This window comes from Sorex araneus, chromosome X, assembly GCF_027595985.1.
Source record: "Sorex araneus isolate mSorAra2 chromosome X, mSorAra2.pri, whole genome shotgun sequence".
Classification (NCBI taxonomy): Eukaryota; Metazoa; Chordata; class Mammalia; order Eulipotyphla; family Soricidae; genus Sorex; species Sorex araneus.
In genome coordinates, this window is record NC_073313.1 from 346,419,912 (window position 1) to 346,445,535 (window position 25,624).

Consider the following 25,624-nt stretch of genomic DNA (forward strand, 5'->3'; position numbering starts at 1 on the left):
TTGAGGAGCTAGTTCAAAGAGCTGAAATATATGCTTCACATGAGGGTGGGGGTGCCCTTTTCAGAGAGTCCAGCTGGGAATAGCTGCTGAGCTCTGCAGGGTGTGACTCAAAACAACAACAACAACAATAAGAACAACAAAACAACCCACTTTGTTCAATGCTCAGGAAGAGCACGGAGGAAATGAACACAGAGTACAGGGCATTTAAACAGGCCTAACCTATCAGTGTCTAAGGCATTGATTCTTCAGGAGGAGTCGATCTGTCCACCCATCTCATCTATTTTCTCTGTCTCTTCATTCCCAGACCATGGCTAAGTTATGGCTGTCAATTTAATGTCAGTTTCCCAGCAATACCTATAAGACCATCTGACCCTTCATGTACAAACTGAGGAAACAGGACCTCTTCCCCTAGCTACCTGAAGCTCCTCTTCTTGGTAATATATATATATATTTTTTGCTTTTTGGGTCACACCCAGCGATGCTTAGGGGTTACTCCTGGCTCTGCACTCAGGAATTACTCCTGGCGGTGCTTGGGGGACCATATGGGATGCCGGGGATCGAACCCGGGTCGGCCGCATGCAAGGCAAACGCCCTACCCGCTGTGCTATCGCTCTGGCCCCTCTTCTTGGTAATATTAAAATTCTAATGTGAGGAATCTACACCTTCCTCACAGATTGCTCTCTTCCCTGAAAATACTGTATAGCCTCTATACTCGTAGATTTGGCAGGAGAAAGCTGGGAACTGTTTATTTGTTTTTTGTTTTTTGGGGTGATATTTGGAATTCAGCGATTTTAATGACAAAGACTATTATGAAATTTAAAGGTTTCCTATATACTAAGCAATATGCTTTATAGACATTACCTTTTACTAATGGTAATATTACTATATCTATTTTACAAATGATAAGAGATTCAGATACATGATGATGGAATGGATCGATGAATATATATATATATATATATATATATATATATATATATATATATATATGGATAGAAGGTTCGGTAAGTAGCAATGATTATTCCAGGATGGTCTGAGCCTTACTAATAAAACAGGTAACCACTTTTCCCAGGCTGCTGCCTACTGCCAAACAACTCCCACTGGCATTGTGTGAGATGCTTTAGTGCCACAGAAGCCAAGATTTAATAGCAATAAAAGAATGGATTCTCAATATAAAGCTGTCATTATTTTTGTAAACTCTACTACTATAAAGGGCACATCAGGTTTAATGGCCTATGAACTAGGGTTTCATCCTAAGGTTCATTCATGAGTCTTGTAATAACTCCCAGCATGAATGAGAAAAATTGCTGAACCTCTCTATGAGTCAGTTTTCTCATACACAAAATAGAAATAATGAAGCTTGGTTGTCATTAAGCCTCCTTAAGATCTCCAGATGAAAGATATTCCATGCGTCTAAGAGAAATTATTCATCAGTGAGACCATGAAGATTCTCAGAGAAGGAAGATCTAGTTACGGCTCAAAAGTACACTTGGAAGTAATTGTAAGTTGCTCAAAGATATATAGACGAGTAGGTTTGAGGAGCAATCCTAAGATATGTCTAAGATCCTGGAAAGCTCTGTTTGCTTCTGGTCCTGCCAGTTTGTCAGGAGGCCTGATGTCATCTCATTTTCTCCACTAATGAGATAGAAATGCCCCCAGGATGCTTTGGGGGATTTCCCTACTCACAAACTTCCTTTGAATCATGTATGATTATGGATTAAACCCTCAGCCTGAAATCAGGTCTTCCTGTAGTGTCCACCACCTCCCATTTTAAATGTTTCCTCTTCTGTTCCTCTCCACTTTTTTTCAGACTGATCTACTTGACCCTTCCCTTCTTTTCTCTCTGGGTAAACAATCTCCCTTTGTGTGCAATGCCGTCCTTCCTTCCCTTCTCCACCCAACAAACTTAGAGCCATCCTGAGTGCAAGACTGTTCTCTGAATGCATGGCTTGCCCCATCCTGCATTCTGGGTGCGTATGTTTCATTTAGGTTTTGTTTGGTTTTGGGGTCACACCTGGTGGTGCTCAGGGCTTATTCCTGGCTCTGTGCTCAGGGTTCACTCCTGGCTGGACTCAGGGAACAATATGGGTGCTGGTGTTGGTTGCATGCAAGACACTTATCAACTGTACTATCTCTCTAGACTGTCAGCTATTAATAAAATATTCAACAATGTACTTGAAATGTACACATGAAAAGAGAAATAATCTTATTTCTATGTTTTTAACATTAAGAGATAGGTCCATTGTATGTCCAGAGCAAATGAGGGAATTCCCATCACCTTGCATTCATCATATTAAGGTACCTTTCCTGTGATTCCACTCTTCAGGCACTTTGGTCCAGAAGAACTATAAACTGTACAGGAGGCATAGCTCATGGACAAGGCCACGCTGTCCCCACCTCTGAGTTTTTCTGTGACATTCCACCCCCCATCCCATTTCTGCCATCCTCCTAGAACTGCCCCCCCCCCCCGAAGGGCATCCTTTTTCTACACTGGTTTCCTAAGTCCTCTTGGCTTTCTAAGTTCAACTTCATTGTGTAATTGTGTGTTACAACAAGTAGTTAAATAGGGATTCTTCCCACATTGTTCTCAGTCAAAAATTTCTGATTGTTATGCAGATAGTGATCAAAATTATGTACTCCTGAGTGTTGTATAGAACCTTGTAATCCAATGTTAGTTTTTAAAAAAGTAAAATTAAGTGAAATAGAAAAACCTTTAAACAGCAGAAAATAACTGAATAGATAATGTTTGCTTAATAATGATGAAATGATACAAAGAATGTATAAACACAAAATTGGTATTCAAGAAATATAAATGGGGGCCTGGGGCTTTTCAGTGGCAAAGAGTCTGTATTGCAAGCATGAGGCCTTTGAGTTCTATCCCCTGAACTGCCCCACATGTGTTGAGTGTGATCCAGTAGCCACTGCCACCCTTTACAGTCCCTGATACCAAACATACTGCGGCATCGCCAGTGCATTGCAATCAAGTATGGAGTTCCTGACACACAACTAAGAGTGTGAGTTCTGAAACCAATTGTGTGTGACCTCCACTTGCTGATGCTACAAAAACAATGACAAAGGGGGAGGAGGGAGAGGCAGGGACAGGAGAGGAGAGGCAGAGAGAGAAGAGGAGAGGGGAGGGGAGGGGAGGGGAGGGGAGGGGAGGTAAGGGAAGAGGTAAAGGAAACGGGGGCGGGGGCAGGGGAGACCAAAAGAGACTTATACTAAGGTAACTCTAAGTTTCCTAGAATAACAGATATCTTCTAGACTGTCACACTGTCACTGTCACACTGTCTTCTAGACTGGGGATATGAAAAAAGGAGGTCGCATATGAATCTGGGTCCTTAGGATTCAGTAGGGTTTGGAAAGAGAAGGAAGGAAGGAAGGAAGGAAGGAAGGAAGGAAGGAAGGAAGGAAGGAAGGAAGGAAGGAAGGAAGGAAGGAAGGAAGGAAGGAAGGAAGGAAGGAAGGAAGGAAGGAGGGAAGGAGGGAAGGAGGGAAGGAGGGAAGGAGGGAAGGAGGGAAGGAAGGAGGAGAAAGACCAATCAGAGAGTTTGTATATGTATGAGGTTAGAAAGTGCAGATCAGTTCCAGATGAAGGAAAGCCCAGACCATGTTGTGTTATGATTTGTGAGTTACGTGAACCATGAGTGTCCCCCAGAATAGACTGCTATGGAAGATACAATGTGGGCACCTTCTAATTTTGTCACCTTGTATGGGCACTGGGGGTCACCTTTGAGCAACTATGGCCATGAGGGGGTGACCCTGGGAACTCGATAGCAGTGTGAGGAAGCGAAATAGAAACAGAACAGCTTGGGGGGCATTTTGGGAACCCACAGACTATCATTCATAAATAGGTGGCTTATGACTGTGAGTAATTAAAAATGTGCAAAGCATATAAAGAAGAGGACAGCTGTAAAAGTGGTTGGTCATTAGAGGGATAACATTTAGTTCCCATAAAAGCTTGCTTTATTGTGAAATGAGAAACCACTTTAAACTTCCTGCCTTTGGAGAGGCACTTTGTTTGTTAAGGCTGCTCTTGTAATATTCCATTTGCTACTTCGGCTCTAAGTGAAGACAGGCTCTGTGTAACGTGTGCAGAGGAGACCAGCCCACTGGGTTTTGAGCTGTGTGGCCAGCGGCATGTGTGACCCACAGCTCCGGAGAAACAATGGGTGGTGAATGAGGACAGACACTACAGGAGTGGCCGAAACCTCATTCCGGGCCTAACTTTGCTGTGCGGCCTCAGACAAATTGACTTCCTGCCTGAGCTTCTGTTTCTCTCACGTTTTTGTCAGCAATGAACATGAGAAAGCTCATGCATCATTTGGCATTCTGAAAAGATGCTCCCTGTCATTCTCTCATGGGTCAGAACCTGACAGGATCCCAAGCACTAATTGTTTTCTTATTCGTTCATTCTCTCAGCAAAATTATCTATGTGCTGGTAACCATAGTAAACAGCAAAGAGCTCATCCCAGTAAGTTCTGAATTAGGCTTATGATCTAAAGAAGGGCACTATATGATACAAATAATGATAAAACATAAGCCATTAACAAAAGAAAATTATAATGGTGCACTGGTTTGGGGAGATAGGGGATCAGGGAAATTTTACATGAAGATAATAATTCTGATGATATCTAGAAGACAAATAATTGGCCAGAGAGATAGTACAAGGGGTTGGGCACTTGCCTTGTACATGGTCAACCTTGGTTTGATCCCTGGCATAATACATGACCCTTGAAGCCTTGACAGGAGTGATCCCTGCTTGCAGAAACAGAAGTAAACCCTGGGCACTGCCAAGTGTTGTCCCCAAACACATAGACAAATAATAAAAATAAGTCTTAAAAATGCAAATAAGAGAGACTGGAGCGATAGCACAGTGGGTAGGGCATTTGCCTTTCATGTGGCCAACCTGGGTTCAATTCCCAGCATCCCATATGGTCTCTGAGCACTGCCAGGAGTAATTCCTGAGTGCATGAGCCAGGAGTAACCCCTGTGCATCACCAGGTGTGACTCCCCAAAACATGCAAATTAGAATTCAGAAAAACTGGAGGTGCAGTAAGAGAGGGGTGTCTAAGCAAAATCATGGAAAAGGAGAAGAATGGGATTTGTTTGTTATTGTTTAGGCAATTGGGGGTATTTAATAACATTCTGGGCTCAACTTCCCTGTGATTTGCATACAATGAAGTCATACCAGGAAAGCTCCAGGTCCGTGACAGGTTGTGAGGAGATCCATGTTCTCCTGAGCGGTGAAGTCGGGCCTGATCGGGTTTCAAGAGCTTTATTCTACTTGTCCACAACACTTAGTCTGCAGGGCTCTTTTTCAATGTGCTGTTTTGTAGTCATTCTTGGAAGCTGGCTCATCTAAAATGTTTCCAGGTCAGGTGGATGATTGTTCTATTGGTCTAAGAGCCAAGGCTCATTTTTATCTTTTCTCTGAATAGGAGTTGCACCCTTGAGACTGGGTTCAGGCCCTGTTTCCACCCCTGGTGGGCCGTGTGACCTTGAGCAAGTCTCTTCACCTGGCTGAGTTCCACTTCATCATGTATACAACCTTCCCCACACAGTGGATTCTCATGTTAACAAAAGAAAACATGAAGACAGAGGTGACATGAGCAGAAATCTCCTGGCACACATTCCCAGTGTGTTCTCTTATATCCGGCTGGAGTCCCAGCTTGCATCTGGAGACGAGAGAGGGAGGTGGCCACACGACTAGCACCACCAGAGAGGAACAACGCCTCCTACCTGCTAGGCATTCTTCCTTGGTTATCTCTAAAAATGAACACATCTTTAAAAGTACAGAAGTAAGTCTGTGAATTGTTTGTGCCTGACCAGCAGAAAGGAAAAAGGAATTCGCTGAAGCAACTCCTTGGATGCTAGATGCAATGGGTTCAGAAGCAGGAAAAGTGAAGGCTGAGATGGTAACTCATTAGGGTGTGTAGCACATGTCATGCAGGTGAGACCTCGGTTTGCATCTCTGTACTCAAGGTTCCCAGAATACCACCCAGGGAATCCCAGTGTTCATGGTAGCCACTGAGTCCCTCTGGGTGTGGCCCTTGCTCCATTGAGCATGAGGTCACAACCATCAACAAGAAACAGTGGGTGGGAGCATCAGGAAAATGGGATCTCAGTTTTTCCATTTGCTAACGTGTGACCTCAGGCAAATTATTTTCCCGTTCTGGGCCTCTGTCTCTTTTTCCATAAAACAAAAGAACTGATTTGGGATGGGGAGATAGGGCATGCTTTGCATGTGGAAGTCTCTGGAATCATCCGGAAGCACTGCAGGGTATGACCTCCCTCCCCCCCAAAAAAAAACCCAAGAATTCGTATGAACAGCTTCTGAGGGGCCATGCAGCTAGGACACCCTCTCAAGTAGGAAGCATAAAAGAATTTGAATTGGAGGGTTTGGGGGAATGTTCAGGGCAGAACAGGGACATGAACAAATCAGTACGTGCAAGGATAGCAGAAGGTTGGACATTCCAGGGAGCAGAAAGTGTGGGGGATGGAAGCAGGAGTGGCGGGGGGAGGTCGTGCAGTGCTGTGACCAGGAAGCATCTGGCTGGGTCAGACGTTGTCTGCGGGGCTCTCGGGAGCCTTGAACACCAGACTGAGGCGCTAACCCTGACCGGGGAAGGCACCCACTTCCTCGATGTCTGGGAAAGGACTCTCACTTCCTCTGCTTACCGTCCTGAACTGCCCTCTTCAATGGCACAGTGACACCCTTGGTGATTCTTTCTCGCTTGTTCCTTTTGTTTTTGTTTTTGTCAAGGCCACTTGTGCAAGCAGTGAGGAGAGAACATATATTGGATGGAGAAAGCATTCGGTAAAGGGATATTTTTGGGCTCCGCTCAAATCTTGGCAAGGACTTGCTCCTGCCATTAGCCTACTTGCATTTGAAAGTCTCTTCATCTTTCATGTTGAAGGCTAAATCATCCAATAAAGCAAAAGCAAACAGCATAAAAAAGTAAGGAGGGAGAAACCTAGGCATTAAGCTAAAAAGTACTTGAAACAGTATACAATAAGCAGAAAAATCACAATATAAAACTAGGTACACAGTTACAAGATATACTAGATACAGGTGGCTGGGTGAGCTGTGCCCCTGTGCTAGTTATTTGGCCAGTGGGGCAAGCAAGCTATGTGTTTTAGGCACACCTATTTCTCTTCAGGCCTCAGTTTCCCCACTTCCTCAGTGTCCAATAGAGGGGTTAGTCCTGCCAGTGGACTGAGGGACCCTCTCAAGTCCTAGCCAGGCCCCAGCTCCCATCTCACTGCCCTTTCCCCACTGATGAGAACAGCATTCCTGAGAGGACACACAAGAACCCGCAACACTTTGATTTCGGCTTGTCTGACCTCTGTCCCCTGGGTGGCCTCTCGATGCTCAGGAACCAGAGAAGAGAGACAGCTGCTGGGTGCTGGCACTCTGTGTGCCATTGGCCCGCGATGAAAAGGAGCGAGTGCCAGGCTGCAGCCAGGCTGGGCCTCCTGGAAGGGGTCATTTACTCAGGAGCCAGCCTCTGGGCCACTGCTTGGGGACAGGATTTATCCCCCGCTGTGGACGCTCACCAAAGTGGCCCCTTGACCCCTCTTCCACATCCCACGGGCTCACATGGTGGTGCTTCCAGAATGCTCCTCTGTTTTTGCAGCACTCCACTGTTGAGACCTTCATCCTGCGAGGTGTCCCTGGGAACCCAGGCTGCATCACTTGTGTTTGGAGACGGCAGTTTGTTTGGTCCCCTCCCTCTGGTGAGCATCAGGCGCCAAAAAAATCCCACAAGAAAAAGACCCAACATATTTCCAAAAATATGTTTGGCCAAAGAACTTTCTGTTTAGTAACACCAAGCTCTGGCCCGAGATTTGCACCTCCAAACACCATATATTGTGAAGCGCTGCTCTGGGGGTTCAGACCCACACGTCCTGGTGTGTGAAACCCCTCTCAGTCTGGACCCCCACAGACCACCAGTCCCTTGTCCATGGCCCCTCTGCCCTCTCCAGGCCAGAGATGTTGCAGGACTAGCCGGTAGTTTTTCGTATGTGTGAATGGTAAAAAGAGACAAATGTGGGGAAAGCAAAGGGAAATAGCAGGGTCTTAAGCAAGTGACAGAAAGATTCTAGGTTTCTAGTCAAAGGTACTTGAAAAGTTAAGTTATACTAATACTTAGTTATACTAATCATTTGCTCCCATTTTTGTTCACAAACTGCCTTTTGCCCTCCAGGACCAAGTGTGTGCTCTTCCCCCAGTCTGGGAAGCCTCCCCCTATATGTACCTGTGGACCGTCCGTTCATCCTTCCAAGCCTCACCCAGAGCCAACTCCCCACATCCCATCCTAAAAACTGATTCTTTGTGTCTCTACGGTACTCCTTCTGGAGTCCTGTTAAAGCACTTTTTATTCCTCTCTCCTTGAGGGTTTTATATTGTGGGTGTTGATTATTGGCACCTAGCATTGTGTGTTATGCAAGAAGTACATGATTTAAAAAAAAAAAAAAGGATAGGGACTCAGAGAATAGTGCAGAAAGTAGGGCACTTGCCTTGAATGTTGCTGACCCCGGTTCAATTCCTACTTGGTCCTGAGTACCACTATATGTGACCCCCCCTAAGCTGCCCCCAAATAATAATAAAGCAAAGCTCTGGGCTGGAGAGATAGCACAAGAGCTAAGGCATTTTTCTTGCCTTAGAATCACGGGTACCACCAATGGTCCTCCAAGACCATCAGGGGTCATTCCTGAACACAGAGCCAGGAAAAGCCCTTGAGCATAGCTGCATGTGCCCCCAAGCATCTCCCCCCACCCCCCCAAAAAAAAGAGAAACCAAAGACAGTTTCCATCCTCTGCACTTTGGGTCCCTGCCCTCATCTGGGCAGCTCCTGACTTCCGGGAGCTGCTCTCTGCACACGGATCCCTCTGGGACTGAGACTGTCTCGGCTACATTGGTGGCACTTGGGCATGACCTACCTTCACATTAAGATAATCTACTGATGTCATAAAAGAGACATTGCAAGCTCCCAGAGGAAAAGAAAGGGGGTGTTAATTAGCAATATTTTCCCAATTGCAGGTTCAATGACTTGGCATTCAAACAGTCAGAAGGGAAACTGAGCATTTCGGACACAGCAGGTCCCTCTGGAGAGGTGGAGCTGGGGTCCTCCAGCGCCTGCGGTAGTGTCAGCTCTTCTTGAGTCATTCTCTTCTAGACCCAATGCCAACACACAAATGGCATATTCGATATGACTGATGAGATGTTTGGGATGGTGACACAGAGAGCTGCATTGGCAGCAGGAGGCAACAAAAGATGGGACAAAAGAAATTAGTGAGAAGAGAAACAGATTTGAGGCCATAGGTTTGATTGGCCTATGGTTATTGGCCTATGGCCCATAGGGTGGAGGGGCACACGGGACCAACTTCAGCAGTTTCCTCCCCTGAGGATGTGATGACATTAACCCAGCTTTGAGAGTGCTAGGGATACCCAGAATAGCCAGAAAGCGTTAGACCATTTGTTACATCCTCTCTTAGCAGCTAGTCCAGCATAGAGGCTACTTAGGGAAATTTTTCTAAAAGTCTGAGTTTGGGGGCTGGAGTGATGGCACAGCGGGTAGGGCATTTGCCTTGCACGCGGCCGATCCGGGTTCGATTCCCAGCATCCCATATGGTCCCCCGAGCACCGCCAGGAGTAATTTCTGAGTGCACAGCCAGGAACCCCTGTGCATTGCTGAGTGTGACCCAAAAAGCCAAAAAAGTTAAAAGTTCCATTTCTCCCTTGCTGTCCTAACAAGTTATGCATCTTGCTAGCAGGTCTTTCCTCAGATGCACTTTCCTCAGTGCTTTAATCTCAAAGGAAGTCCCATTAACCCCTTGCATTGCTTAGAACCCCCCCTTTTGTTTTGGGGTCATTCCCAGAAGTGCTCAGGACTTAGACCTGGCTCTGCACCCAGGGATCACTCCTGGAAGTTATCAGGGGATGATGACGTAGTATGCCAGGGATCAAATCTGGGCTGGCCATATGCAAGGCAATTACCCTACCTGCTGTACTATTGCTCTGTCCCCAACTTATCCCTCTCTATGTCTCTTCGGTGTACATTTTGGGCATGGGTTTGGTCCACACCCGGAAGATGTAGTAAGAGGGATGGAAACATGGTTGGGTTGCATGCAAGACAAGTGTCTAAATCCCTGTGCTACCTCTCTGCTTCCCCCACCCCCCACATTAACCAGTGCAGGTTATTATCCCAGTGCAGGATAGGGTTCATCTCCCTGTTTTGTTCATACCATGAGTGAACTCTCTATCTGGTGCTTAGCATTTCTTCATTAAACAAAATCAAGAACAAATAGATTTTTTTAGTCGGCGTGCAAATAAAAATGTGAAATATCATTCTATGAGATAATGGCTAATTACAGAAATATTATATGAGAATTTATTATCATGAGACTATTTTCTGGCAAAAACATTATGACTGCTACATTCTACCTGCATAGAGTAGCCCTCTGCGCTGGAGATTAGCTTATTTTGCCCACACTCACATTTTGAGTATGACAAAATACTTTGAGTAAAATACCAAGTAGTTCGCAAACAGAGTTAGTTATTGGCATGCTTCTAATACACACATATGCACACAGGTACAGACATGCACATACAGCCACCCACATCCAATATTCTGGTTCCTCCCTGTAGCCTACCTCAGATTTTATCAGCAGTCTTATATAAAGGTTTGAAAACTCTCAGCTATGTCTCTTCAGAAAATTCTTCAAACTAAGAACTGTTATTGATTAGAAGTGTTACTGCTTCCCACCAGTGAGCCTAGAATCAATACTTAATTGCCACTTATTAAGATTTTGGACATAGATATTGTATCCTGGAATGTGTCCTAGTTTTGGGCTAGAAAGCTGAAGTGCCATCTCTGGCTATATCATCTTAGAGCTGAAGGATCTTTTTATTAGTAGGTGCATTGTACGGCAATTGGGGAACCATTCAGTGCCAAGGACCAAATCTGGGGCTTGTATACTCTAGTTCGTTGGACTATTTCCCTGACCCCAAGAACAGAATGATATTGACCAGTTCTTTAATCATAAATATCTAGGTGAGAGTGTTTCTTAAAATAGGCCTTCACAGACTACAAAGCATTATACACTTATCCTTGTTGTGTTGTTCAGAAGTAAGGAATGCATTACATGTCACTAGAATAGAGGAAACTTCAGATTCTGATGAAAAAAAAACCCAATTTTTTGGGGAAATGCATGATTATCTTGAAATCTTGCTCAACTGCACTATTGTATAATAGTACTGTATAATTTACTATTATTGTATAAAATACTATTACTTCACTATTAAGACCTCAATATCACCGCACCAAGAAAGGGAATTCACCTCACTCCAGCCTGCTGGGATGATTTCTCTGGTTTTAAATGACAGTCTCTAAATAAAAAAGCCTCTAAAGGTTGTTGCGGTTCCAATCCTTTTTGCAGCCTTGTCTAGTGGTTCTCTAAGTGTTAAATCGCAAGCTTTCTTGACATATTCATTTCCTGGCTCATTCATTTCTGTAGCACAAACTTACTGAGTGACACTTACGTGGCAGAAACCGAGACCACCAATGCAAGACCCCCACTGTGTCAGTACTGACAATGCTCCGAGCTGATGGGAAGAACTGACTTTATAAAGCCCTGATGTGTGCCCCGCAGGGGCCATGCAGCAAGGTTTGGGGAAACACAGGAGGATGCCTCACTGGCTTTGTCTAGGGAAGACAGAGCTAGACGTGGACAGAGATATGTTTGGGAGGGACCACAGTGGACAGGCAAGAGTCAGGCAGGGGCAGGAGAAAGGGGAGTCTTCACGGAAGGAAAGAATATGGAAAGCTTCCTAAGCATTTATTGTGCCCCTATGACGTGTTAGGCACTGTTGAGGCAAGGGAAACATGTTTAGGGGATAGACAGCAGATAGGATCGAGTTGAAGAAGCTTCAGTTGTAAAGTCCTGTGCTTCAGACAGACACCTGGCTCTGTTAGAGCAATCTGGAAGAGGGGGCTGGAGAGAGAGTACAGCAGGTAGGGCCCTTGCCTGGCACAGAGTAGAGCTGGGTTCTATCTTTGGCATCCTATTTGGTCCCCCGAGCACCACCAAAAGTGATTCCTGCGTGCAGAGCCAGGAGGACTTAACGAACATCGCTGGGTGTGAACCAATAATCAAAAGGGAAAAAAAAGTCAAGAGCTGGAAGACCTCCAGAACATGGTCCGTTTGTGCAAAGTTCTGGGTCTTCACCATTCCAACATTCAACAGCTATTAAGGGCTAATTATGCGCTAAGCACTAGAGACACAATAACACATCAGACAGAATTCCAATCCAGAGAGAACAAGTCCTTGAAGTGTCATAAATGTTGATTACAGAGGCACTGAGAAAGAGGAACAGTTCTAGCTGACAGAGAAAGAAATGCCAGGGAGGTGACATTTTAGCTAAATCTCTGAGGGCAAACAGAGTTTCTCTAGGTGAGCAGAAGGGGACGGGGTCCCACAGCAACAGAGACACATGCAGAGCCCTGGAGACTGGAGCGGGGGGAGCTGGAATCTGGCAGCGTAGCCGCTGCCTAGCACAAGGGCGGGATGTGACTGGAGCATCCACACTGAGGTCTTACGGCAGAGAGGAGGGCTTCATCCCAAGGAGTCACTGGTGGAGTTGAAGCAGGGAAGCGACATGACAAGATTATTTTGCATCTGTGTGTCTATAACCCCATGCGTGATTTTTCCCGCTTCACTAGCACATGTACAAAATAAAGTCACCTTTCCTCCAAACCTTCATTCCCAGGGCATTGGAGAGGGCCCAGCAGGCTGAACGCAAAGCTATGCATACACAGAGCCCAACTTTGCCCCCTGGCATGACGTGGTCCCCCAAGCACTGACAGGCGTGATCCCCCCTCCTCAAGCGCTGAGGCAGAAATAGTTCTGAGCTCTGCTGAGCATGACCCAAATAAAATGACAAAAACCGAACAACAAATCTTAATGCCTGAATATCATGCCCACCAGATGCAGATTAGAAGGCCCTGAGATCCTCTTCACTGAACGCTTCGAAGGACCTGCCTAAGTCATTCCTTGCAGGTTACGCCTTGCTGCTACCTCCCAAAGACTGGCTCAGCTGTTTCCTTTGCTGGGCTCCTGTGGTCCGTCAGCTTCTGGGGTCTTATGTGTTTGGGAAGAGTTTTGAAGCATTGGGGTCAGAGAGGCTGGGCTTGTCAAACAGCCTTGGGCGAATCAGAGCCTCAGTTTCCTAATCTTTACAATAGGAGAGACAATATTTCAGAAGGATTTTGTGGAGAGACATTTGGTATCATTTTTACATTAATTTTATTTTTCTAATATTTGCACTTCTTATGATGGAGCGATAGCACAGTGGGTAGGGCATTTGCCTTGCACGTGGCTGACCCAGGTTCAATTCCTCCATCCCTCTTGGAGAGCCTGGCAAGATATCGAGAGTATTCCTGCCCACTGGGCAGAGCCTGGCAAGCTACTCGTGGCACATTCGATATGCCAAAAACAGTAATAACAAATCTCACAATGGAGACATTTCCGATGCCTGCTCAAGCAAATCGGTGAACAATGGGATGACGCTGCTACAGTGCATGATGACTAATAAACTTTCATAATTATATACCTGTGATTATATTCTATATCTTAGTGGATTTTCTTAAAATAAGGTCCATTTCCCCCTTTTCATTTGATCTCTCCCCTCGCCTCTAGTCTGCTTAACTCTAATAACTCCAGAAGAAATCAAATGAAAAGGGGGAAATGGACCTTATTTTAAGAAAATCCACTAAGATGTAGAATATAATTATGGGATTATAATTGTGAAAGCTTATCAACTCTCTAAGGAGATATTAGAGTTAAGCAGACGAGAGGAGGGGGCCGAAATCAAATGAAAAGGGGGAACTCTAACACCAGACTGACAGTACATCCCACATACCCATGCTGTCAAACCTGCAATGTACCTTACACATTTTTCTCCAGAAAATACAAACAGGAAAGCAACAGGGAGGTTGACACATGGCTTGGAAGAAGAGTGCCTGACTTGCGAGTGTGAGATTGAGTTGATCCCAGCACTTCAATATGCAGAGATACACACGTGAGTGAATAATATGCATGACCATGGAAGGCTTTTTCTGTCATTTGTAAAAACATCATATTTACATGACTTAATGTGTGCTGCTTTCCCACTCAATACTATGCTTTGGAAGTATAACCTGGTTACCTGGTAAAGCTCTGCTTTGAATGACTATTGACTTTTTGTTGTTTGGAAATATACTTTATTATCTATTCTCATATTTCTTGATAGTCGCTTTCTGGTTTTTGCCACCATAAGAAGCTGCAATACACACACATACATACACACACACATACACACACACACACATGCTCCTTTGTTGCACAGGTGTTTTTTTTTTTTCTTCTGTTTTAGGGCTATACCCAGTGGTACTTAGCTCTTGCTCCTAACCCTTACTCTTAGCTCTTACTCCTAGCCCTTACTCATAGCTCTTACTCCTAGCTCTGTGCTCAAGGATAATTCCTGGTAAGACTTAGGGGATTACATATGGTGCCAGAGATTGAACCCAGACCTGCTGCACACAAGGCAAGCACCTTACCCACTGTACTATTTCTGTAGCTCCACAGTTGATGTTGTTTCTTTTTAATCCTGTGGATTTTTAGGAATGGGATTTATGTGTTAAATAAATGTAGCAAACTGGCCTGAAGCAATAGTAGAGAGGGCAGGGTGCTTGCCTTGCATGCGCTGACCCTGGTTCAATCCCTGGCATTCCATATGGTCCCTGAGCCCTGCCAGAAGTCATCCCTGAGCACAGAGCCAGGAGTAATTTCTGAGCATCACCGGGTGTGACACCCTCACAAAAAATTAAAAACAAAAATAGATGCAGTAAATTTTCTAATAGTAATTGCTCAATAAAATGATATGTACCCATTGTTCCCATTATTATAGCTGCAGGGCTGTATTTTGGAAAAGTTTAGTTATTTATTTGATCCCCATTTAGATAAACTGCATGCACTCTAAAGACATGGGTTATCTGTAATAGCCAAGCTAACAACTGTCCTTTCTTTGTTTATACAGAGTCAAAAGGAAACAGGACTTGACTAGAAAACTAAAATAGACATGAAAGTTTACCTCCTCATTTCCTCCTTGCCATTTCAAATCCATTTCCTCAGTGAGGCAGGAACTCGGCAGCCAAAGACTTGGCTCCTATCATTGGAGAGTCTTGTTTTGTGTTCTTAAAAAAAAAATGTTATCAGCTTATTTGTATATCTGATTTGAAAACCAAAAGGGAGGCTCATTAAAGCATTTTCCTTTCCATGAATAAGAGGCCAAGTTGTCGCCTCTTATTAATGAGATTAATGAATAAGTTCCTGTGTTTGCAGTCTCATCTCTGCCCTTCCAGGGCTGCAACTGGTGGGAGAAATCACATAATTTCAACTTGGAAGGTTCTCATTATTCAATTCAGCCCATCTCAATGAAAACTGAGGCCATGCTTGAGAAGAGAGGGCAGTTGTCTGAAATACAGATGGTGTGGGTTCTGGACATGGGCGCTCCGAAGCCGTTTGACCAAAACATCAGCTCATGGCAGATTCCAAACTTCAGACTGAAATGGAATCTTGCAAATTGGCCACAGGCCAGGGGCTGGGCTCTGGATGCAGTCTGCGCCAGGATGGGAGAGAGATTCTGGGAGCAAAAGGCACACACAATTGGAATGAAACGGGAAACAGGAACCTCTGTTCATCTACTGCCTTGTTCCCTTTTTGTCTGGACACAGGGAGCCCAGGGAAGCCAGGGAGGCCTGTGTGTGTGTCCTCTCACTGATTCTGAGCTGTCATGCTGGCCTGAACCTCTGTGAGCTCGGACGCACCCTGTGAAATGGAGAATCAGGCTCACAGGCCTCTTTCCCAACCATCCTGTTCCTCCTGCCTCTCTCTCTTGTCCATTTTGCTGCCAGAGCCTGGCACTGGGGTATTGTGACGTCCACACATGTTTCTGATACCGTGATGGTCTCCTGGACAGAATTCAGCTCTCTGAATTTTGACGCTCATCCTTCATACATCAGCTCTGATTTCTGTGATGTGGATGTTCCCGTGTGCAAAACCAGTCTTCAGATTGCTTCTTCCAGGCCCAGGCTGTCCCTGGGCAGGGGAACTGGACATTCCAGCAATGAGCACAGAACCAACTCAGAAGCAGAAAGAAGAACTGATTCACACTTAATGTCAGCTTGCTCTCTTTCCTAGTCTGTCCTGTCCATGGCCTCTGATCTTCAGGATTTTTTTTTCTTCTTCAAGTAGGTGCCATGTCCAGGAGCTAGGGTGGTGCTTCAGGCCATCAGGATCACACTTGACAGTGCTGGGGACAGACAGGGCCATGCAGATTGGAGTCATGTGCTCGACTTCTTAAACGATCTGCCTGGTCCATGCCCTGGTCTGTTAAAGGTTCAAAGGTTGGTCCTTCCCACTGAAGCATCTACAGTGCAACAGGTCAGGCCTGAAATCTGTGTTAATGTGGCATAAGCATGTTGAGGCCATGAAGTATGAGGGGAGACCCTGTCTTCAAGTTGCTGACCATCTGGCTTTCGAGGCCCAGGTGCCCAGAGGAAAAATGCTCTAGTGCACGTTCAGCTGTGGTCAGAGTTCCCAGAACAGGCATGCCCTGGGGGGCTGTGGAGGAGAGCGTGAATCAAGGCCCACCCTTGACAATTGGGAAAAAAGTGAGGCTGAACACTACTGTGTGTGAGTGTTAGTGAGAGACTCAGATGAATAGTTTCAGGCAATTCCCAGGCCAGGGCTTGGAAGTGAGATGAAAATGGGATGTTTCCAATAGGGAAATGGGGCATTAACAGTATTGACAGCATGCTTCTGAGCTACAGCCCAATCAATATATTCAAGTCAGGTGTTTGGACAGACTAAATAAATGTCTCTGCCCGGGTGGATGGAGTCTTGATCTGTATAAATTAAGCAAAGAAGGGGTAAGGGTAAACTACAACACCCAAAAGGAGAGAGGACAAAAGGGAATGCCCTGCCGCAGAGACAGGGTGGGGTGGTGGGGGATGGGGTGGGGTGGTGGGAGGGATACTGGGATCATTGGTGGAGGTGAATGGGCACTGGTGGAGGGATGGGTAAACGATCACTGTCTGAGGGAAATGCAAAGACAAAAGGTCATAAGTTTGTAACTGTACATCACAGTGATTCTCTAATAAAATTTTTTTTAAAAATGGAGAGAAAGAAAGAAAGAAAGAAAGAAAGAAAGAAAGGAAGGAAGGAAGGAAGGAAGGAAGGAAGGAAGGAAGGAAGGAAGGAAGGAAGGAAGGAAGGAAGGAAGGAAGGAAGAGGCAAGGGTGGTAGGCAGCCTCACTGCACCACTGCCATGAGCTGTCTGAGCACACACAAAGCTTTGGGGCCTGTGCACATCGTGTGCAGTGTAGAGAGGATTGGGGGCTCAGGGCTTTGCTGAGAGGGCCTCAGCCGTCTGAGTAAGACTGCCATGGTTCAGGATGAGAAATATTAGAAAAGCATTGTGGCATTGTTGAAAAGTTTCCTCTGTAGAGGCAGGGGGAGGGTTGGGAAGGGGAGGGGGATACTGGGGACATTGGTGGTGGAAAATGTGCACTGGTGGAGGGATGGGTGTTCAATAATTATACAACTGAAACTCAAACATGAAAGCTTTGTAACTATATCTGACAGTGATTCAATTTTTTTTTTTTTGCTTTTTGGGTCATACCCAGCGATGCTCAGGGGTTATACCTGGCTTTGCACTCAGGAATTACTCCTGGCGATGCTTGGGGGACCATATGGGATGCTGGGGATCGAACCCGGGTTGGCCGCATGCAAGGCCCTACCCACTGTGCTATCGCTCCGGCCCCTACAGTGATTCAATTTTTAAAAAAAAGGTTCCCCTGAGTTGAAGATGTAGGACTGCAGGTATGACAGTTGCTTTGTGTGTGGCAACATTCAACTGTGGTTCAAATCCCCAGCACCACACATGGTCCTCCAAGCCTTGCAAGAAGTGATCTCTGAGGACAGAGCAAGGAGTAAGTCCTGAGCACAGGTAGGGGATGGCCCCCAAAACTAAACAAAAGAAAGAAAACAGAATAAAGGGTTCCCCTAAAGTATCACTGCTCTTTAGAGAATGTTTAAAATTAGACAATTTTTTTTAGTGCTTAAGATCTTACTACCTGCATTTGTTTTCATAGCTTGATCAATAAGTTTGCTTTTTGTTTTTTTTAATTTGGGGGAACACCGGTGATGCTCAGGGGTAACTCCTGGCTCTGCACTAAGGAATCACCCTTGGTGGTGCTCGGGGGACCATACGGGATGCTGGGGCCTGGGACCAGGTCAGTTGCATGCAAGGCAAGTGCTCTACCCACTGTACTATCTCTCCGGCTCCATCATTTAAGTATTTTCTTTTATTTCATTTTGGGGCCTCCTCAGTGGCGCAGGAGCTGCTCCAGCTAGACTTGACCTGGTGCTGATGTCTGGCGTTCAGTGTATGGGCAGTGCCATGTGGACCCTGTTACGGGGGGCTTCGGCCAGGCAGTGGGGGCCGCTGATGGGGGCAGGCAGTGCAGCACCCAATCCTGGGGCCCTGCGTGCTCTTCAGCCTTCTGAGTGATCTCCCCAGCCCCAGTGAGCATTTTCTCAAATGTCTTCAAAGCACCGGGAATGTGGTGGTAAACAACACGGGCTTCTGGCTCCAGTATTCCCGTGCAGTCACAGAAATGACCTTTAAAGACAGGCTGTACAATGTTCCAACACCCTTCACCAGTAGAAACCCAAACACGAATGACTTTGAAAGTGTGTATCTCATGGTGATTCAATAAAAAATTAAATTTTTTTTAAAAAGTAAAAATTTTACCTTTTAAGGTATAGTAGAAATGACATTTGCATTTCTACGTTCATTGCAGCACTGTTTACAATAGCCGCAATCTGGAAAAAAACAGTGCCCGAAAACAGGTGATTGGCTAAAGAAACTCTGGTATATTTACACAATGGAATACTACGTAGCTGTCAGAAAACATGAAGTCATGAAATTTGCATATAAGTGGATCAACATGGAAAGTATCATGTTGAGTGAAATGAGTCAGAAAGAAAGAGACAGACATAGAAAGATTGCACTCATATGTGGACTATAAAGTAGCAGAGAGGTACCAGCTAGCAATGATGCAACTTCTGGCAGAAATCCCTCTGGACTTAGTTACTAAAATACTAAAATATAGAAATCCAGAACCTCACGGCCGCTATTGGGGCCACATCACCTCATATCTCTTCATTCTCAGCAATGGAAAACAAATTATCAAATGCTTCCTTTCCAGCAGGTCCAACTCTGGAGCAGGGTGAGGGGGGAACACTCCAAACAATAATAGTGAGTTTTTTGTCTGTATGTAATCAAAGTAAAGAGAAGTAAAGTGAAATTTATCAGTTACACAGGCGGGGTGTGGGGCTAGGGGGCTGAGGGGTAGGGGGGAGGTTTACTGTGGTTCTTGGTGGTGGAATATTTGCACTGGTGAAGGGATGGGTGTTCAAGCATTATGTAACTGAGACATAAGCCTGAAAGCTTTGTAACTTTCCACATGGTGATTCAATTAAAAAAAATTACTTTTTAAAACTTCAATAAAAGGGGGCTGGAGTGATAGTACAGCAGTTAGGGCATTTGCCTTGCACGCAGCTGACCCACGTTCGATTCCCGGCATCCCATATGGTCCCCTGAGCACCGCCAGGAGTCATTCCTGAGTGCATGAACCAGGAGTAACCCCTGAACATCTGCGGGTGTAACCCAAAAAGCAAAAAAATGTAAAAAAATAAAAAATAAAATAAAACTTCAATAAATATATCCAGTAAAAGGTTAAGATAAAAAATAGGCTGTTTACCAGGGCCTTTGGGCAGAAATGTGTCCGGACTTCACATTAGGTCACCAGTGCTGGTCCACCCCAGGTGGGAAAAGGTGCTGTCCCTCTGCCTATTTCACCTGGCCGCCCAGTGGCCACCATCTTCCAGAGGCCATTGGACAGTCAGTTATGGGCCAGCAGTGACGAGACACATGAGGCCTCATGGGATGGGGGTGGAGTTGGCCCTTGTCCTCCCCACCACAAGGGGACCCCAAGTCACCACCCACCAACGGCCCCTCCTGCTACTGATTAAGCTGTTTAACAGCCATGATCCCAGAGACACACGAACGAATCTCGGAACCCAGTGGCTTTGGGCAGAAATCCCTCCAGATTTAATTATTAAAATTTCAGAATTCCACACACGCACAGCTGCGATAGCTAGACATCATATGTTATTCATAATCAGCCATAGAAAACGAATTGTCTAATGTTGCCTTCTCGGCAGGTCTGAGTGTTGGGGGGAAATTCCAAAAAATAATGGTGGGTCCGAGTGTCAAAATATTGAATGTAATCAATGTAGAGAGAGAATAATGTGGAAATCATCTGCCACACAGGTAGGGGGAGGGTGTGGGATGGGGGGGTATACCGGGGTTTTTTTGGTGGTACAACACGTGCACTGGTGAAGGGATGGGTGTTTCATCATTTTATGACCGAGACTTAAACCTGAAAGCTTTGTAACTCTTCTCACAGTGGATCAATAAATAAATTTATACTTAAAAAAAGGTCTGTTCAGAGAGAGGGAGGTGGTTGCAAAGATACCGGAAGTCAAGACCCAGCACACAGAGGGCCTCACTGCAAGGGGGACAGCGCAGACCACTTCTCCTCGGGCCAAGGGTTGGGGTGAAGGCCCGTGCACTGAGGCAAGCCTAACTCCTCCAAACTCCTGGATAAACAGTGATGCCTCAGCCCTGGTTGCCATGGAGATTATTTGATGTAAGTCACCTGGCGGGGTGCCTGCTGCTACTGCAATCGCTGAACAAATGTTTGCTGAATCGAATCCAAAGTCCTCCCGCCTCCCAGCATTCCAGGGCTCCAAGTTTCTCTCTGACTTTGACCCCGAGGAACCTCAGGCTTGCTGGAAGGGCCTGACAGGGCCTCTTTTGGCTACCTGAGCAGGCAGAGAAGAGCAGGGGCCAGAGCCCTTCAGGAGTGATGTCCCTGCCATGCCTCCCATCACGGCGCCCCTCACTTGTCCGCTCGGAGGGCGTGCTCATCCTCTCTCTGGGAAAAACACGGCGAGTGCTTTCCCAGCCACCAACCCAGCGGCCTGCACTAGAACAAATATCTCAGCTGACCTCACCCTGCTATCTAATTATACCTAACGTTTCCATCCCTGCTATCTCCGTGGAGCCAAGCGTCTCTCCAAACTGCTCCAGCTACAAATGAGCAGCACGGTCCTTTGTGTAAAGCATCAGCCACCCTGTGTGCATTGGTGGGCCAGACTGGCAGCTTAAAACCACGCGATTCAGAGGAAACAGAGAGACTGGGGGGCTGGGCAGTGGCCTGCCAAGGTCATACCGAGAATCTGGATTTGCTGTCGGGGCTCCTGTTCTCCCGCTGTCGCTGGCACGAGGCTGCAGGGAGGGCATGGGGCTCGGCCGTCTGTTCCCCTCCTGCTGGCAACACTGACAGTGCCTTGTCCTCTCCCGGGCACTGTGCTATGCCCTGAGTGGGGCAGGGGTGGGGACTTGGTCTCCTTGCTGGTGGCCTTCAGAGGTCTGGATGTCACAGAGGAATGTGGGGTTTTCCAGCCGCTGCTGGCGACTGACCTGAATGTGAGCCTGGCTCTGAAGGCAGTGCCAGCCCTGCTGCCTGCCCTGTGGGCGGTAATCCCATCCCTGCTGTCTGCTGGTGTCTGGGCTGCCAAGGAGGCATAGAGCGAAAGCTCAGCTTCCTCCTCCTGAGCCCGAAGTTCCACCACAACAGGCAGCCTCTGGGCACCTGAGCCCGTCCGGCATGAAGCTGCTCTTTCAGCTGTTCTTGCTCTCCCTGCAGGCCTTTCTCCCTTACCTCCTCTCTGGTCAGTTGGGTCTTCTCCTTCTCCTTCTCCTTCTCCTCCTCCTCCTCCTCCTCCTCCTCCTCCTCCTCTTCCTCCCCCTCCTCCTCCTCATGCTCCTCCTTTTCCTCTTCCTCATCTTCTTATTCCACCACCTCCTTATTATTATTATTCCTCCTCTTCCTTTCTTCTTCTCCTCCTCTTCTTCATGCTTCTTATTCTTCCTCCTTCTGATTCCTCCTCTTCCTTCTTATTATTCCTCTTCCTCCTCCTTCTCTTCCTCCTCCTCATTCTTCTTCTTATTCCTCCTCCTCCTTCTTCTGATTCCTCCTCCCCCTTCTTATTCTTCCTCCTCCTTTTTCTTCTTCTCCTCCTCCTGCTTCTTCTCCTCTTACTGCTCCTTCTCCTCCTCCTTCTTCTTCATATACATCCTCCTCCTCCTCTTCCTCCTCCTCCTCCTCCTCCTCCTCCTCCTCCTCCTCCTCCTCCTCCTCCTCCTCCCTCTCTCTGACTCTCCCTGGAGCCCAGGAGACTTGCTTGCTCAGGAAGCCCGCCGGGGGTGGCAGGTGAGCCCTTGCCTGGCCGTGTGACCAGGCTTCTGTGAGTTCACACTCCACATGAACTCAAGGGCTGGGCCTTTTGAGCTTCTCCTTGCCCGGATTCCTTTTGCCCGTGCCTCTTCTTTCCATCTTGTCATCTGTCACCCCCAACCCCGCCACTGTCTCAGATGATCTTCCCTTCACTATTGTGTCTGCAGCCCTCCCCACTCCATCCCAGCCTTTGGCACATGGGCCATCCTCCCTGCCCTGATATCCTTGGCTCCCATGGCCCTGGCATCGGGCTCTACCCAATCAGGGAAAGTGCTCTCCACAGCAGTTCTGACCTCTGAGCACTCCTGGGACCCCCCACACCCCGCCTCCTGCTGTTCTCCTCATACACCCCTTGGGCACGGCAGTGACATAGTCTGCGCTTCCTCTTCCTCTGCTGAGCAGCACAGCAAGAGGGGAGGAGCACCTGGGGGTGTGCCCAGAGATAGGTGTGCCAAGACAGGGGGCGAGAGGCAGCATGAGTACCAGGGGTGCCTGGGGGGCAGCTCACAAGGATTCACGGACAGCAGACCACAAGTGCCTCCCCTCTGCTGACAAGCTCAAAAGCACATGTCAGTCCTTGTTCTCCCAGAGCTCACCTGGAGGCCGTGAAGGTAGAAGCCAGAAAGGACTCCTGGAAGAGACAATCTGAGAGTGGATAACTTGAATAGTGCCTACGCTTTGTTGAGTACCTACTATGTGCACCAGTCACCCTGGGGCCCTTGCGACTCGTGGATCAACGCCATTTCATAGGCAGTGGCACAGCCATCAGTGAGCTGCCACCTGTACTGGAAAATAGAAGCGTCGAGAGCCAGGACTTGCCTTGCCGGAGAGCAACCACCTCCAGAGACACCGCGTTGGCAGTCAGCTCTAAGTGCCTCCTTCCCATCCTGGCCATCTTGAATTCTCTTCCCGTCCAACCCCCTTGAATAGCAGAGCCAGTAGGAAGGGGCCTCGGCGACACCCCCTCTGTTCTCGGGGCTGCTAGGAACACCTGCGTCTCATTTAGGTGGTGACTCACAAGTCCCGTTTCTGAAATAGGCCACACAGGCCCACACACGCTGCGCTCCCCTTCTCTGACCTCGCAACAATAATCCCAAACTTCCGATGCTGTTTGCGGTGATTGGAGAGGAGCAAAGCAACGGCATTGGGAACAGCTGCTCCCGGACACACATGTGGACCCAGATTATGTCGGTGGGCGCAGAGCAACCTGACCTTTATTAAGTGAGAAGCAAGATGCAAGCACAGCACTCTGTAAGATTCGGCACACCAAGGGGCGTGTGTGTGGGGGTGTGTGTGGGTGTGGGGGGTGCGCGTGGGTGCATGGATGTGCATGTGTGTAAGCATGGGTGTACATGGGTGTGTGTGTGCACTCATTTGTATATGTGTGTGTGCATATTAATGCATCTATGCTGTCCTCATTGGACAAAAATGTGTCTGCAGAGGTTTCAGACGAGAGCACCTTGAGGTACCCCGTATTGGGAAGAGTTGGCGGTCACCCCACCAAGGGGGAGCCCCTTCTCTCTTTCCTAATCACATGTTAGTCACTGGAGAACCGAAACACTTTGGTCTTGCTGTTGTTGCTTGCCCCTTTCGGTCTAGAAGCTGGTGGTTGGAAGTAGGACGTGTATCTCGGTACACTTGGATGGAAGCCCTTTGAAAATGACTTGGTTTCAAATGAATCCCAGGGCTGGGGATGTGGCTCCGTGGTAGAGCTCTTGCCTTGCATGTGTGAGGCCCTGGGTTCAATGCCCAATACCACACACATGCAACCCCCTCCCTTAAAAAAAAAGAAAAGAAAACGTACAAACTTGAAAAACATAAAACAACTAAGAGTCCTCCAGTAGCGGCAACACCACAGATCGTTGAATGACCTGATAACTTTCCACTCAAAGTGACACAGCGGGTCACATTCCACCACCTTGGATTAGCGAAAGGCCCTGGCCTGGGAGCGGCCTTCACTCTGCTCCGTGAGGACGGGCGCTGTGGGCCCTGGGCTGGCCATGCAGCTCATTCCTCTCCCAGGCCGCGCTTCCTCTCGCAGACAGCCGCCTGCTCTTCTGAGGTCTTTCTTGGCATTTCTGGAATGTCCTTCTCCCCCAGCTCTGCTGTTCTTTCTCCTTAGCACGAAGGCAGGGACATAAAGAGGCCTATTTATACTGCCGGGGCTACCGTGGAGCCCGGCTCATAGCCGAGGATTTAAGACTGTTAGTGTTTCAGAGGCAACCTGTGAAGGGCCTGGCGCGTCTCCAGCGGAGAGCCGCAGGCTTGGCGGCACGCGTGTGCTCGTCTCCGGCGGGGAGTGTGTGGCGTGGTCCTGCGCTGGCACCGTCCCCCTCAAAGCTGCAAGGCACCCCGGCTTTCCGAGGAGGAGAAACCCAGTCAGCCTCCACAGTTTCTCAGAGTGGACCAACTGCTGGGGTAAGCAGCCACGCATCTCCTCCTCACAACAGCTCGAGAGAGCCGGGCTTACTCTCCAGACTTGAATACTTTTTTATAACTTGGTGTTTTTTTTTTAATAATCTAGGAAATTATCCTGGCATTGGAGTTTATGGTATTGCTATGTGAATTGACCACACCACCCTCCCTCCCCCGCCGCCACCACCACAGTAGTGCCCACACCCCTCCCCCTCTGTCTCCACATCTCGTCCAGGCCCGTCTTCCTACAGCCCCAGCCCAGGCTGCTAATTGGTTCCGTATTCCAATGTCAAGGGCTTGTCATTGCTCAGTCCTGTCTATGTTAATTATCCATATTTTACAGAGCATGAGCTCCAATGTGTCTGTTTTGTTAAGATAACAGAGGGCTCTGAACCCCCTTTGGGATGTCTGCTTCGGCATTGTCCCCCTACTTTGGCATTAACTCTCTCTGTCTCTGTCTCTGTCTCTGTCTCTCTCTCTCTCTCTCTCTCTCTCTCTCTCTCACACACACACACACACAGTCCTGCTCATACTTCCTCACCATCAGTCTCTACAAGATTTCACTGGGGGGGACAGACGGACAGATGACCCAGAGTCCGTCAGTTCTGACTCTCCGAGTCTTTGTGCTCTTTCTTTTCCAGCCGTCCACCCCTCCGCACACATGCCTGGGTGTGGTGCCTGGCTCGGGTGCTCCGCCCCCCTGTGGGGCTCCCTCCCTGCTCGCCAGGGCT